The 14762-nt window shown below is 41.4% G+C and overlaps 1 protein-coding gene across 5 annotated transcripts in view; it reads right to left on the bottom strand.

The window, feature by feature from the left end:
• Positions 1-12155, bottom strand: part of LOC118845877 (signal transducer and activator of transcription 5B) — a 76912-nt gene extending 64757 nt beyond the window's left edge. For 2 of the 5 annotated variants that reach the window (XM_036753961.1, XM_036753964.1), the window contains exon 1: positions 11785-12155. The gene's annotated coding sequence lies outside the window, so the exon portion shown is untranslated. Of the gene's footprint in view, positions 1-10920; positions 11095-11542; positions 11578-11784 lie in introns of those variants that run through there. The other 3 variants (XM_036753963.1, XM_036753960.1, XM_036753962.1) reach the window with 3 other exon arrangements.
• Between the last annotated feature and the right edge of the window lie 2607 nt (positions 12156-14762).

Here is a 14762-nt window from a genome sequence, read left to right as displayed (position 1 = left end):
ATTCAAATCTGGCATCAGACACTAGCTGTGTAATCCTACTCCCTAAATCACCTAACCTCTATCTCAGTTTCCTCATCTGCAAAATAGGGATTGTAACAGAAGCTACCTCCAAAGGTGGTTGTGAGGATAAAATGAGGTATCTGTAAAACGCTTTGAAAACCTTAAATGCTATATAAACATGTGTTATTATTAATGTTATTATTATTTGCCCTCCTATCCCAATGCCACTGTGAGAGGGGAAGAGAATCTGCCATGATTCACTGGGATGGGGCCTCTAGTAGGGGAGAGAGGGAAAGAAAGAGAGAAAGAAAGAGAGAGAAAGAGAGAGAAAGAGAGAGAGAGAGAGAGAGAGAGAGAGTGTGTGTGTGTGTGTGTGTGTGAGTGTGTGTGTCTCTTTATGGTTTGGTGTTGCTGATGGTAAAAATGTATTCTTTCAGAGCATTGGGCTCCTCAGGCCACATCAGCATCAACTCCTTCAGACAAAAATGACTTATCAGAATATAATGGAAAGGGAGCTGAACTTGGAGTCATGAGGCCTGGGTTAAAATCCTCTCTCTGTCACTTATTTCCCTATGGCTTTAGGCTAGTGGCTTCACTTCTCTCGTCTCAGTTTCCTCATCTATCAAATAATGGGAGTTGGACTCCCAGCTCTGGATCTATGATACTATGAGTAAATTAAAAGGTCATGGGAGAAGGGTAGCAGTGGACACACACCACACACATATACACACACACAATTTTATGCTTTTAAGTAGGAGACTATATTATTTTCTTTTTAAAGAACTTTACCAAAAATAACTTACATATATATATATATATATAAAAACTTTTTAAAACAAGTTCACTATCATAATGAGGTGAAAACAAATAAACAAAAACATAAATCTTCATCAAATGAAATTACCAAATTATTTGGGGTGGAAGGAGGGCAAAGAAGAGAAATAAAAACAAGGTCTTCTAAAGAAAGTCAAAGGAAAAAGTTTTGTTTATTAAGATTATATGAGGTGCAATTAACTCTCATAGGGTTACCAAAATCAAAACAAAATAACCCATTATAAAACCAATTCCCATGATAAAATATTCACCAAGCTTTTCAAATGCCTGCCAATTGGCAATTTTACTTATAGGTTTGTCTTTTATAAATGAAAGCACTGATTTCCCTTTATATAGTTTTAGTGGACCCCTTAACAGGTCTAATAGTTTTTGAAGCTTACAAAGATATTGTGTAACTTTTTTTTAAACTTGTAGTCTCTCTGAAGATCTCCTTTAAAGATAAATGTTATAAAACAGATCAAATCCTACTACAACAAACTTCAGTAACAGGTCAAACAAATGCTTTATTATATTAAATTTTTACTGACTATATGAAGTGAGTGGGACTTAGAAATCTTTCAAAAACACAAACATTCTAAATGTAATATATGTTTATAAAGAGATCTGATCTGGATAGCCTTGTTCCAAAATGAATTATTTTTTGAGAGATCAATTTGGTCTTTAACCTTCTCCAAAGGTAAAAATGTTGAGTCCATTTTAATTCTGTTTACATGGTGGCCAGTTATTGTGAATTTAATTAAGGAAGAATATAGGCTTACCAAGTACCAATCCTTGGAATTAGCAATGACATATGTATCATACAAAGTCCCTCATACTGGAGGTTTCCTTTAACAGATATTCTCAAATGAATACCATTATAAACATTTGTAGAAATCATTAAATATGACTAATGGAATTATAAGAAAGAAATCTACATGCTGAGCAGCTATAGTAGGTGTCATCAGAAAGTGAAAAACAGTTCAAATGCAAATGGAAGAAAAAAAAGTCCTGAAATAATATAGCTAATGTTTAATGGTGCTAAAGGTTAAAATAAACTAGGCCAGGATTTTCCTTTTAAAAATTTAGAAAATGGGCACTATTCTGCAAAACGGAAAGGACTACAAGTAAGCACGAATAGAGAGTAAAGCAGTATAATTTCCATTTAGCTTTCACATAAAAACATGAGGCACTCAATAGTCGGACTAGGAAATAGATCACTTCTGAGCTTGAAGTTACCTAAAAATTTTAGAATATTTCCAATAGAATTAAACTTTTTTTTACTACACAAAACATACCAAAGGTAAAGCTCCCCACCCAGAAGAATAACAACAAAAAGTTTTTATCATCCCTACAGTGTTCAAATTGAAAATCTTATGGGAATCTTATCCAAAAACACATACAATTTTGATTTTTTAATTAAAAGAGTACTTACTTATGTTGAATAAAAAGCGAAATTTATGTTTAATCTTTAATTTGGGGGTAGCAGTAATTCAACACTTCTAAGTTGCCACATTACATTTCCAGAGCAAAATTTAAACCATAAACTACAGGCAACTAGTTTTCTTAAGCTGAAGGAACCACACCTTCAAAAAGCATATGTTGCTTGTTTTTTTTCTAACAAAACTGTCTCTATTTTCTTCTGGTGCTGTAAGATCAAGGGATCATGCTTTATCAGCAACTTAGCCTATTGAATGCAGTTATGTTGTTTGGGAAACTAAGAATTTATTATTATGTTATAATACTCTCAACAGCTAGGGAAGAATTAAACACAATAAGGTCAATATTTATATAGTATAAGAAAATTAATACTGCCACTTATCATGTAAATTTGAACTCTAAGCAAAAATATCTTTTACTTTTAAAACATATCGGCTATACACCCAGGACTTCCATATACAGGTGCATAACAGAAACAATAAGTGAAAAAATTGAAAATACTGGCACATTTCATCCCTGTCCACCAGAACCCACATTGCCTAACCCTGAAAAGTGCTTTTCAAAGATACATTTGAAACTAAGGATTTCATTATGAATGGGGTTATACATTTTTGGTCTGTTAACATACTGTTTTCTCTAGGAATAGCAAAAGGATACTCAAAAATATGGAAGATTAAAAAAACTGGAGGCATTCTAATAACAAGTGACCTTTGTTACTAGTGCCATAATGACTACAAATGCCTTATATAATTTGTCCTATAAAGCAGTACTTCAACTCCAGGTTATAATACCTCAACAGATTAAGCAGTCACCTGTTATTTTTTATATATGTTCCATTTAATGGCCATTCACACATATCTAAAATGAGTTTCCCAATTTTAGAAAAAAGAAAAAAGGAAGCTATGCCAACTTACTGGTTTTGAAATAAAGACATCTCAACAGTTTTAATAAATTCTCTAAGTTTTTATCACTAAAGTCTGGGAAAGTCACTAAATGCTTTACACACACACACACACACACACACACAAAACACCAAGAAAATTCTGATTTGGAGATTCTTCACATAAAGTTGTCTTTCTCCCCAACTCTGTCAACATTTAAAGTTAATTTAGAACTGGTCGAAGGTGACAGTTTCACACTGCTGGAAGCAACAATCTGTTTGTTTACATAAACTTACACTTTTGCACTGATAATAGTTGAGGTACTTACTCACTGAATTCCCTACATAGGAGGAACGATTTTTTTCGTTTTCTTAGTCCTAAAACCCAACCGGAGACCTAAGTGGAATATGCACGGCAAGGGAATAACCGGTGAGAGAAAATAATTCATTTTAAGAAAATTAACCGGGGGCAGCTAGGTTGGGCCCTGAATAGAGCACCAGCCCTGGAGTCAGGAGGACCTGAGTTCAAATCTGGCCTCAGACACTTGACATATATACTAGCTGTATGACCTTGGGCAAGTCACTTAACCCCAATTGCCCTGCCTTCCCCTCTCCAAAAAAAAAAAAGAAGAAAATTAACCAATTATCAAGCATTTATTAAGCACCTAATACCAGCCTCTGTACTAAGTTCTAGGAATACAAGACAAAAATGAAACAATTCCTCTTGGGGAGAACTTATATTCTAGTCTCGAAAGACTGTGTGTGTGTGTGTGTGTATAATTATATATATACACACTCTATAATAGATATTATGGGTGAATGAATGTGTTTATGTGTACATTATATATAATGTTTACATGTATATGTATATTTACACACGCTCATACAGATTGGTACATAAGTTCAAGAGCTCATGCATGTATACTTATACCCTATATATATGTGTGTGTGTACCTCCTATATGTGTGTACTTATGTGTATATATATATAGATGTTTGTGTAAATATGTGTATGTGTATATGTTTACATATACATTGTCTCCCTAGACTAGAAGAGAAGCTCAAGAACTAATGTGTGCATCTATATCCCCTACATGTGTGTGTACATATACATACATGTTTGCATGTAAATATATGTATATTTTACACACTCACACATATACATGCACACATATACACTGACTCTCCAGTGTGTGTACACATACACAAGTGTCTCCCCAGACACAAAAGCACATGTAAAAAGCATTTATAAAATACAAGGTAAATAATTAGGGAGTAAGGCACTCAGGGAGAGAGGGAGCAGAGAGCAAGAAAAGCTTTACATGGGAAACTGGAATGAGTACATTCCAGGGATGGGGGACAATTTGTACAAAGGCAGAGTGGCAGGACATACAGGGTTCTGTCATGTGAAACAGTAAGAAGCTATTGGTGCTACCAGAGTGTACCTGAAGGGGAAAATGGAATATTATAGTGATAACATGGCTTGAATGCTTAAGCAGAGCTCTAAGCACACAATAATTAATTGAGCTATGTAAAAGCTACCCCGATGATTAAAATTCAGAGATCATTCTATCTAGAAACCACAATTAATAGCTTCAGCAGAACAAACACAGGGTCACAAACCCCTTCAAAATAGAGTTAACAAATGAGTAACATACTTATTCCCGTTCTCAATAACTAGCATGTACAGCTTATGAACACTGGCAGAAACTAATCCCTTTGTTTGTAAACAGAGGACAAGGAAACAGTTTTTTACCTCTTCACCTACGTGTCCCCTTCAAAGCAAATCTACGATGATGCACCAAGGGAGAAGGCTTCCTACCAGGAGTGAAAAGCAAGACTAATGGTTTTGTTAATACAACTTCCACCATAAGCACATTCATTTGTCTTAATGAAAATGTGAGAAGGAGGAACGGGGGAGAGGGGGAAGACAAACACAAATTTTAGCCCTCAAAAACATTTAATAAAGAAAAAAATGCAAGCCCCTCAAATATAAAAAACAATCCTCCACCACCACTACCACCACCAACAACAAAAACCCCACAATTCCAAGTCACCATCTTTGAGGGGGTTGGACTAAGATGACATCCAAAGTCCATTGTAGCTCTAGCATTCTATGATTCTAAGTCAGAAAATTCCTCCCTAACACAAGAGTCTATTTTAGACCACAGATAAAGAAATACATGCTTTATAGAAAACAAATGACTCTTGCCTTCTCAATGGGTGGAGTAGGGGCTAGAGGGAGTGAGGGAGAGAATTTGGAACTGAAAATAAAAATAAAAATTTTTTTAAAAAAGAAAATAAATGCCTCCTCAAAAGTTTTTAATTATATGTCTCATATCAGCCCTCATGTGTCTTTGCATTGCAAGTTAAGGTGACTGAGTACATTCCTAACCCAAGATGCAAAATTGTAAGTATTATTTCACAGGAGAATGGACTCTGTCATTTGCCACCTTTTGTATTCCCCTTCACTTAGCACAGTGCCTGACATATTTTAAGCGCTTAATAAATGATTGATTGCTACTGAACATCTTGAAGAGACGCCTTAAAATTATTGTAGAGTAACTAGCATATCTTCCCAGTTGAACCCATTTTAAGTCAAGCTGTGATCTGATGAGGCAAATAGTTATTTTTAATGCAAATCATGGATGTGACTGTTTGTGGTAAATGTGGCTTGGTTTCCCATATGCAAAGAAATCCCCTTAACAGGGGAAATTAAACAGCATTTAAAAACACGTGGGTTTGTCTTGCTATCCTCTCAAGGTATAGCCATAATTTATACTTTTAATGACCCAATGGCCATTGAAAATATTAGTCATCAAATTAATCCCAACACTAATTGATTGGATCATTAATGTAATTTCCCCTTGTTTTCCCCAACTCTTCTCTAGTCAGAAAGGAAAGTTGTCATGTTTTCTGAGAATTTAACTTCTACTCTCAAACCATACCCAAGTAGTTGAGTATGAGAAAATGAATCAGCACAGGCAGCTCAGAACACTTATAGTATAGAGAACTGAATGGCTGGTACATGGAAATCTCCTACATTTAAATTTTTTAAAAAATATATACGTAAAGATATGGAAAAGATGGACTATTCAGAGTACCAACAGTAAAGGAACCGGAATCTAGCAGCAGATTTCGTAAGCTGGCTGTCCAGAGGCTAGAAGACTAGACATATGCTCTTACAAATATTAGTACTTTTCATATGATGGTAACAGAGCCATGATTATGAATAAACCAAAGGTAGGGAACATCCTGTGTGCAATAATTTATGACACTCCTCTTTACTGAAAGATTTTTCAAGTATAAAAAGGAAAAGAAAAAAAAAGCAGGCCTAGAATAAAGGCATAATGTATCAGCCGTCTCTGTACACAGAATTCTTTATGATTATACTATGGCATTATTCAGCAGTACTCTTTTCAATGATGTGACCCTAAAAGAAGTCAGCCAATGAGGGCTAAAATGTACTTAACCTACAGATATATTTGAAGGTCTATTTCTTCAGGGGCTCATTTGGTCATAACATTTCAGATAATATTGGCAAATAAAAAGCAAGAAGAAATCACTTAGCTCAATGTAACAGAGACTCTTTCCTAAACCTCATTCTCAAATACTGCCATGAAAGGTAGACCTACTGCATTAGTAGCTCAGCAGCACCAAAGCCAAAAAGAAACCAAACCTTATGGAATAAGTGAAAGTCTCAAGATACCCCCATTCACTTTTGTGTTCATTCTCCTCCAAGACACTGGGCATGGTACTTGTACCACATGAAGCTTTTCATGACCCCTTCAGCTGCTCCCCTTCCTCCCTAACTACCTTGTACAGATGTACATGTCACTACCCATAAAACGTATAGTTTTTATCTTCCTAGTGCCTAGCACATGGTAAGCAGGTAATAAATGTTTTCTTGCTAGGGTGACTGAAATTCACTGCTCAATCCAAATGACCCCACATTATATAATAATTGTATTTCTTCTCCCTAAATCTCTGATATTCAGGACTCTGATGACATGTTAACTCTATCTTGGTATTTTTAAATTTCAAGGTACTCTCCTGGAAGACAATTATCTGCAGCCCCATTTTTCAGTTAAAAAAAATATGAAGGAACTCCCCCAACCAAGGCCACCAAGCAAGCTAGTGATAGGGTTGGGAATAGATTCAAGAATTTCTAACTTCCCCATCCAGTGCTCAGGCAACTCAGTAAAGCTGTCATGAACTGATACAATGGGTCAAAGACAAACCACACGACATATGATGTTAGTCTTTATGTGTCCAAAATAAAAAACGTGACATGGCTAACGTGTGGACCTAATTTTGAAAATAAAAACAGGAAGCACTCCCACCCCAATATTACCTTTAAAAAAAAAAAGGAAGCCAAACCTCAAAAGATACCTTCCAAGGAAGTCAAGGGTGTGACTTAAACTAACAAAAAACAAGAAAATAACATCATAAACCACCAAAATGAGGGTCTTCTTCATTCAATAAGAAATCTATATTTACAAAATACTGCTTATAGTTGGTAAGACACCATGGTTGTATGCCCAGTCATCCCCAAATTGCCTTGCTTCTTTCAATAGCTAAAAGTCATTGAATACTTGATAAACTACTTCATAAAGACATCTTCTGTTTAAAGTATAGACAATGTAACTAAAATAGATTTTAATTCATTTTTGGAGGCAAGAGGGGTCAAGTGATTTAAATGTTTTAAGTCACATTTCTTTTTGTTATTGTGCTACTTGCTTTTTTACATAAAGCTGATCAGTGGAAACTACATAGGTATATTTGACTTTCTCATTCCCAGAAACTAGAATGACACTTTTATATTTCCAATATTGTAAGGGAAATATAGATCCGATTTTCTAAAATAATTTTAAAATTCTCTTTAAAAAACTGTGGACTAATATAATTTTATAGCACTCCTTTAAACATTCCCTTCATTAAGGGAAATCAGTTTCATTCTTTTATTATATAATGGATATAATTTTATCTACTAAAGATTTCAATAAATTTAAATTGTCAAACAACTTAAAAATAGTCAAATCTTAAAAATATTTTTTATTAAAAACTATTTTCTCATGGTGATGATAATCTAATGATGGCAGTAACCTAATATCTAATAGAGAAAAGGAAAAACAATCTAGGTTTTTATTTTGTTCCACTGGTTGTCAGAATTTGCTAGAAGTCTGTGAATAATTTTACAAAATATTGACTTTGGGCAGTCAAGCAAGTAAAATGCATAGTATGTAGAGCAGAATATGAGTTGGGCTTCCTTTAATTCCATCTACAATTTGTAGTTTAAGGCCTCCAACATGCTACTTAGTTATTTCAACATTTTCAGTCCTAAATGAGAATGACTATATTACCTACATAATCTATATGCAATCTGCAAAGATTATAGAGCCAACACAAAGCCATTTAAGGATTCTGAGGGAAAAAATATTATACAATAAATATAAACAATCTGAATTTTAATAGTAATGACAAAATCTATAGATGTCAAAAATAGCAACAAACGTTCTATTACACCATGTTGGACACAGTTCCTGCACATGCAAGTAAAATTAAGAGGGGACTCTCACACATAAAAAAATAGATAAAATCCATCAGGAGTGAGAAGGTAGGGATGAGATGAGAAGTCAGGGGAAGAAAGGAAGTGCTAACCAAAATATTTATGTTGCAAAAGCCCAAAGAATGATAACATGCTTCCCCCCTCCCTCTATGCTACACAATATGAAATTACCATTTCAAAAAGGGCAGTTTTTAAGAGCTTTCTTTTTGGTATAATCCATATCAATATTCTGTTGGCAGAAAGAATATAAATACTGACAATGCAAAAAACAGTGAGAAGCTGGGATAGTTTGTAAAGTTGGCTTAGTAGTGGGGTTTTTTTGTGCAAAGTTTAGCACTAAGTTATGCAATCTCCAAACTGCTGATGATAGAAATCAACCCTTTGTTGGTGTTTTGCTTTAAAAAACAGTTTCTCCTTCCCTTCCTCATACTCTAATATTTACCAAGTATCTAAAGAAATCCCATCTTATAAAAGCTAATGCAAGCAAAATGTAGAAATTTAAATGGATTTGTATGGATCACTAAATCACACCACCTAACCAAAGGTGTTTTTTTAACATCATTACCTTTTTCCTCCTTAAAATCAACTGCTACTTCTTCCATCTCCCAATTTGCTTTATGATTTTCAGTAGCAGCAACAGCAAAAACTTCGTCCATAAGATGGAATAATGATTTTGTCTAATTATTAGAAAAGGTCTGCAGCCTTAATATAAATTATACCAACAGGGCTTCCACAGACTGAAATTATTACAAGCCATCTGGCATCCATGGAATGTTGTAAAATGAAATTAGAAAAATACCTAAGGCTGGCATTGACCTCTTATCTGTGTCAATAAATGTTAAATAATGATACATTTGTGGGCATAGCAAATCAGCAACTAAGCACATAGTAAAAGAATTAATGCTCTATTATCTAAACTAAATGGTGAAAAAAATATTATGTGGAATAATCAGACAGCTGAATGCTTAGTGTGTTCCAGATGACCATCCAATAGCTTTGGATATGACTAGATTATGAACACCACTCAGAAACAGCTAATGAATGGGACAGGCCTGATATAATATTTGGAAATGTAAAGAAACAGTCACATTGACACTTTCAAAAGATATTCCTTCAAACCATTTCGTAGATAGCTGGAGGTGTTTTAAGTTAGACGGAGATCTACCACTTATTGTTTTGAAAATCCTCTTCTCCTAGGAAAAAGGCTGTCAGAAGAGCATCGAGAAAACATGAAAGAGACTGACAATGGCTGATAGGGAATTGGAACCTTTTCAGTGGCCTGCACATAGTGAGCGCTTAATCAATGCTTACTGATTGACTGGCAGACGTCATTAACGCTTTGTTTCTCCAGACTCTTTTCTCCTCCCCCCCCTTCCCAATTATTTCCTTTCCCCCGACAGCTCACCAGCTACCGGGGGAATGGACATGCCCCCTTAGAAGTTCTCTTCCTTTCGGATCAGCCTAACCATCTTGCCAGATTCACTCTACGTCAGCCTAGCTTTTGTCGTGTAACGTCTCCTTTCCAGTGACTCTAGATCTGCCTCCCCCCTCCCTCCTCAACTACCCGCAGCAGGAACACTTTAGTCCTGGCGTGAGGTGGGGGGTGGGGGGCGGGGGGAGAAAGAAAGAAAGAAAGAAAAAAAGAATACACCACATCCTACAGCAACACGTCCAAGCCCAGGCCTGGCTGGTTCTGATGTGGGATCCTGCCGCCCTCCCCTCCAAGAGTCTTATCAAAAGTGTTTGCCTCTTTAACTGACTCCTAAGGTGCTTGTCCTTAATGCACCTAACCCTAACACACACACACACACACACACACACACACACACACACACTCATTCTTCAGGGGACTCACATACATAGACAGCTGGGTCTGTTTAGGAACAGGAGGGCAGTGGCAGCAGGGACTGGACGGACCCTGCAAACAACGTGGAGGGCGGTGGGGAAGAGGAGCAGCACCCCACCCCCCCAGCTCTCGCCTGCCCCCGGCCCGTAGCCCCTGTGTCTCCGCACACGCTCCCCCCTTCCCCACAGTGCTCAGATCGCTCCCGCACCGGCTTCCAGTCCCTGCACGCCTGGCCACTCTCCCCCTCACGCTGGGACCCGACGAGACGCGGAGGCGGCGGCGGCGGCGGCTGTTGCACTCCAAGGCTAGGCTAGGCTACTCGACCCGGGCTGGGGGCCGCCCCGCCCGCTCGCTTCTCCTCAGGCTGGGCTCCTACCTCGCCTCGTCGGGCGCCGCTCCCTCGCTCCGAATGCCGCCGCCGCGAGCAGTCCCTCGGCTCCGTCCCCACCCCGGGGTGACGGCTCCGGGCTCGGCGGGCTGCGGGGCTCGGGGGTCCGGCCCTGGGCACTGCTCTCCTCCCGCCAGGGGTTCGCGGGGGCGCGCACGCGCGAGGACGATCCCGGCGCTTCCCCGGCCTCGCCTCCTCCCCACTCCTCCCCTACCCGAGACCGCGGCCGCCCCTGGCGCGTGCCCGGGCTCTAGACCCCGCCGCGCGCGCGCCACGGCTGCCCCCCTCCCCCCCTCGGCTCACACACTCACACGCTCACTCACACACACACACACACACACACACACATATACACACACACATACACCCATATACACACACACTCACACACACTTACCAACCGCTCCGCCCCCCCACCCCAAACCCCGGGCGGCGCGCGCCGCTTCCTGGTTCCGCCCCGCGCCCGCGCTACTCCAGCCACCCTTGGGGGGCCCCAGCCACCCTCCTCCTCCCGCCCCCGTCCCCCCGCGAACCACCCTGCCTTGTTATTGCAAGATCGGTACGGTGCCACCCGCGGGGCGGCTACCATAGGGTCACTCCCGTTCCCTACCCAGCCAGCCGGCCAGCCAGACCCCCTCCAGGGTCCGGGGCTTGGAATGATGACATGCCGGTTTGTTTTGGGAGGTCGACCCCCACTATCGCTCCACCCGTGATCCGCCCTCCCGGGTTGTTGTCGTAGTGTCGGCTCTGTGCCCTACCCACCTCCCCCTTAGCCCCAGGCCGGGTGCTCAGTGCTTCTCCTGTCCCCTGGTCCTTTCCCTCCCTAGCCGGGGTCAGAAGTCCGCAGCTCACCTGATCAATAATTATCCCGGATTTGCTCCCCAGGGCGACCCACCCAGGGCTCCGAACGAGGCCTTCTTGGCGGCTTCCCACTCGGAGCGGAGAGCTTGCGTGGACAGTTGTCCCCGCTGTCAGTCAGACTGAATTACAGCTGTGGTAGAAGACACCGAAACTGGAGGAAGGAGTGAGGGGGTCACCGACAGGCAGAGAAGGAGGGGAGGCGTTTTCTTCCCCAGAGAGCTTTCTGAAATGAAGGGACCCCATCGGTGGGAGCTAAGGGAGAATGGTCTTGATGACTGTGTAGGACTCAGAGGGGTTCAGGAAAGGGTGGTGGGGGTGGAGAGCGGGGTTTAAAAAAAGAAGATCTCTGAGTTCTCTGTCCCTAACTTTTTCAAATGACCATGCATAGGAGAGAAGGTCCTCGCGAGGGGGTGGCGCTGAGAGGAGGAGCCAAGCATACATTCTCCCCACCCCCACTCCCATCCCCAACTGCAGAGCCACAGAGGCCACATCTCTGGAGCTGGGCAGCGGTTTCCCTGGCAACCTTCCAGAGGCCAGCACTGTACACAGTTCTCTCAGACCTTGGGGAACCCAGCCTTACTGGGGAACAGGGTGGCGGAAGAGGAGCCCCACCCTCTACCTTTTCCCTCCATGCTCTAAACCTCTGTACCCCCATTTCCAGTCTTCTATATAACTGTCCAGATCTAGACTACTTTGTCCCGAGGTGACCACCATCTGGAAATCCCCCAATCCATCCTTAGCTGCCCCCATGACTCCAATCAGGCTTGTTTCCCACCTTCACCCATTCCCCCCTCCAAAAAAAAATTAACAGGTCTGTGCAGTAGTTCTGCTGAGCTCTCACAGGTGATCTTCAAGTCCCTTCTCTCCACTGGAAGCTTTTTGTCCTTATCCCTTCATTTCTTACCAGCACCTAGCAAGATACTTCACTCATTTAAAAAAAAAATTGAATCGAAAAAGAGGGGCAGAGGTGACAGAATGATTAGGGAAGGAAGCTAAAGTTTTCACTTAGGTTGCTGGCATCACCCCCCTGAGAATCCCCTATCCATAATGTTTGGCCCCATTCTGTGGGTAGGTATGGAGATGAAAAGGGGTGGCAAGTGAGGAATAGGTTAGAGGCAATGGAAGCCTTACTGGTCTGCTGAGGGCATTCTTTCTTTCCCTATCTCTAGACTCAGGTTAGGGCTGACACTAGGTCACTGTGCCCTTTCCACCTATCTCTCTAAGTCAATGGAATGTTACCTAAATAGTGGAGACGGTGGCAGCCAGAAAGCTTAACTGCCCCCCCCCTTTTATGCCTTCTTCCTTTAGCTCTGCTATCTGACAACCAAGCTCTGTCTGCAAGGTCCCAGCTGTTCCTGGGTAGATGTGTGTACAGATGTTAAGGACCAAATGTTCTAGATGACTCCCTCACCAAGAAACATCAGTCAACCTAGGTCCAAGGGGGAACTTCAGCCATTCTTCACCTAGAGACTATTTGGAACTGGAAAGGTCACAGAGTAAAAGAGATCCCACAGAAGTACCCCCTAAACTAAGAAATGGCCATAGGGCAAGCTGAAGCTGGCTCCAGTCTCAGAAAATCCTAGCAAAAAAAGATTGCAATGAATAGACTGGGTCCCGGATCTACAGTTAGAGAGACCCCACAGAGGGATATATGATATCACACCCTCCCCCCCCCCACACACACACAAAACCTGAGTGAAGGAAAGGCTTCTGGGGGAAGGGAGCAGAAATCCATTTTGCAGCCCTGTCTGTGTTTTATTCTCATCTCATCTCACCACCCCCAGCCTTCCTATCACCAGTCTTCTATTCAAGAATAAATGGGGATATTGCAGTAAGCATCCACCCCCTACTTCTCTTTCCCTGATAATCCCTGCCCAGATACAGATAGACCATGAGACCATTTTCTGGGAAAGTAATTAAGTAGAAACTAGAACCCTGTGGCTATAGGGAACAGAGTTTTTAGCTCATATTGCTTCCTGAGACCCCAGATTACCAACTTGTATCTGAGCTCTAGGGACTAGGTCTCCCTCTAAGCACTGCCAGGGGCAGGGAAGTGGGGTGGCAAGGTAGGGGGAAGAGACCACACATAGACCAAGAGAGGGCTCTTCAGTTTCAGGAAATTGAGACCATGCCATCCATATGGTAGAAAGCTACTCCCTGCTAAGCTAGTACTGGCCCATGGAACTAAGAAGAAAGGGTTTGCTACCAGTAGGAAGAAGGGGCTAACAGGTCTCCAGGGACCTTCACTTTGATAAGTCTTTTTTGCATCTGTATTTGGGAGCAGCAACCCCTCTGTAAGGGTATGTCATGTCTCACCTTCGATCTAACCCTAATCATTACTTTGGGAGCCAGAATGGGCCAAGATAGGGCTGGGTTTCTAGGGTACATAGGAGACAGGTCCCTGCAGGAATTCTCAAGCAGGAGATGCCCCAACCAGCCTAAAGATCACTCTTCTAAGGCAGACCAGTGTAGGGTGGCTCCCTTACATCCTCTTCCTCCAAGAGATCTCCACCTGCCTGGGCTCCCTTCCAGCTACTTATGGGGGTGGTTCTCTAGAGAGGCCTGAAAGCCCATGAGAAGCTGACTTCTGGGACAGGGTCACCCTGCCCTTCCAACCTGTACCCCTGGAGCAATGGCACATCATTCAGGGAGGGTGGGGCCTGCATAAGGGAGCGGGCATAGTGCCAGCCAGCCTGGGTATCTCTTTGCATTGCTGGTCTGGTTGAGAACTCAAAAGGCAGCTCAGCACCAGACACAGTTGGCTGCTTACAGGAGTGTACAAGAGTCTGCCAGTGGGATTTAAATGGACAGAGGCTAGAGCTGCAGGACTCAAGATCTGAATGGTTGAGCACTGTGGTATGAGATGGCACATGGTCTGAAAGATACCAGGGTGGGTACCTGAGCTGAATAACTTTGTGGGGATGTTTATGAAATGAGTAAACAGGCAAATTTCAATAAAGTACAGGGAA

The sequence above is a fragment of the Trichosurus vulpecula genome, chromosome 4, assembly GCF_011100635.1.
Source record: "Trichosurus vulpecula isolate mTriVul1 chromosome 4, mTriVul1.pri, whole genome shotgun sequence".
In the NCBI taxonomy this organism is placed as follows: domain Eukaryota; kingdom Metazoa; phylum Chordata; class Mammalia; order Diprotodontia; family Phalangeridae; genus Trichosurus; species Trichosurus vulpecula.
Note: the sequence above shows the minus strand (reverse complement) of the source record. Positions and strands in the feature narration are given on the sequence as shown.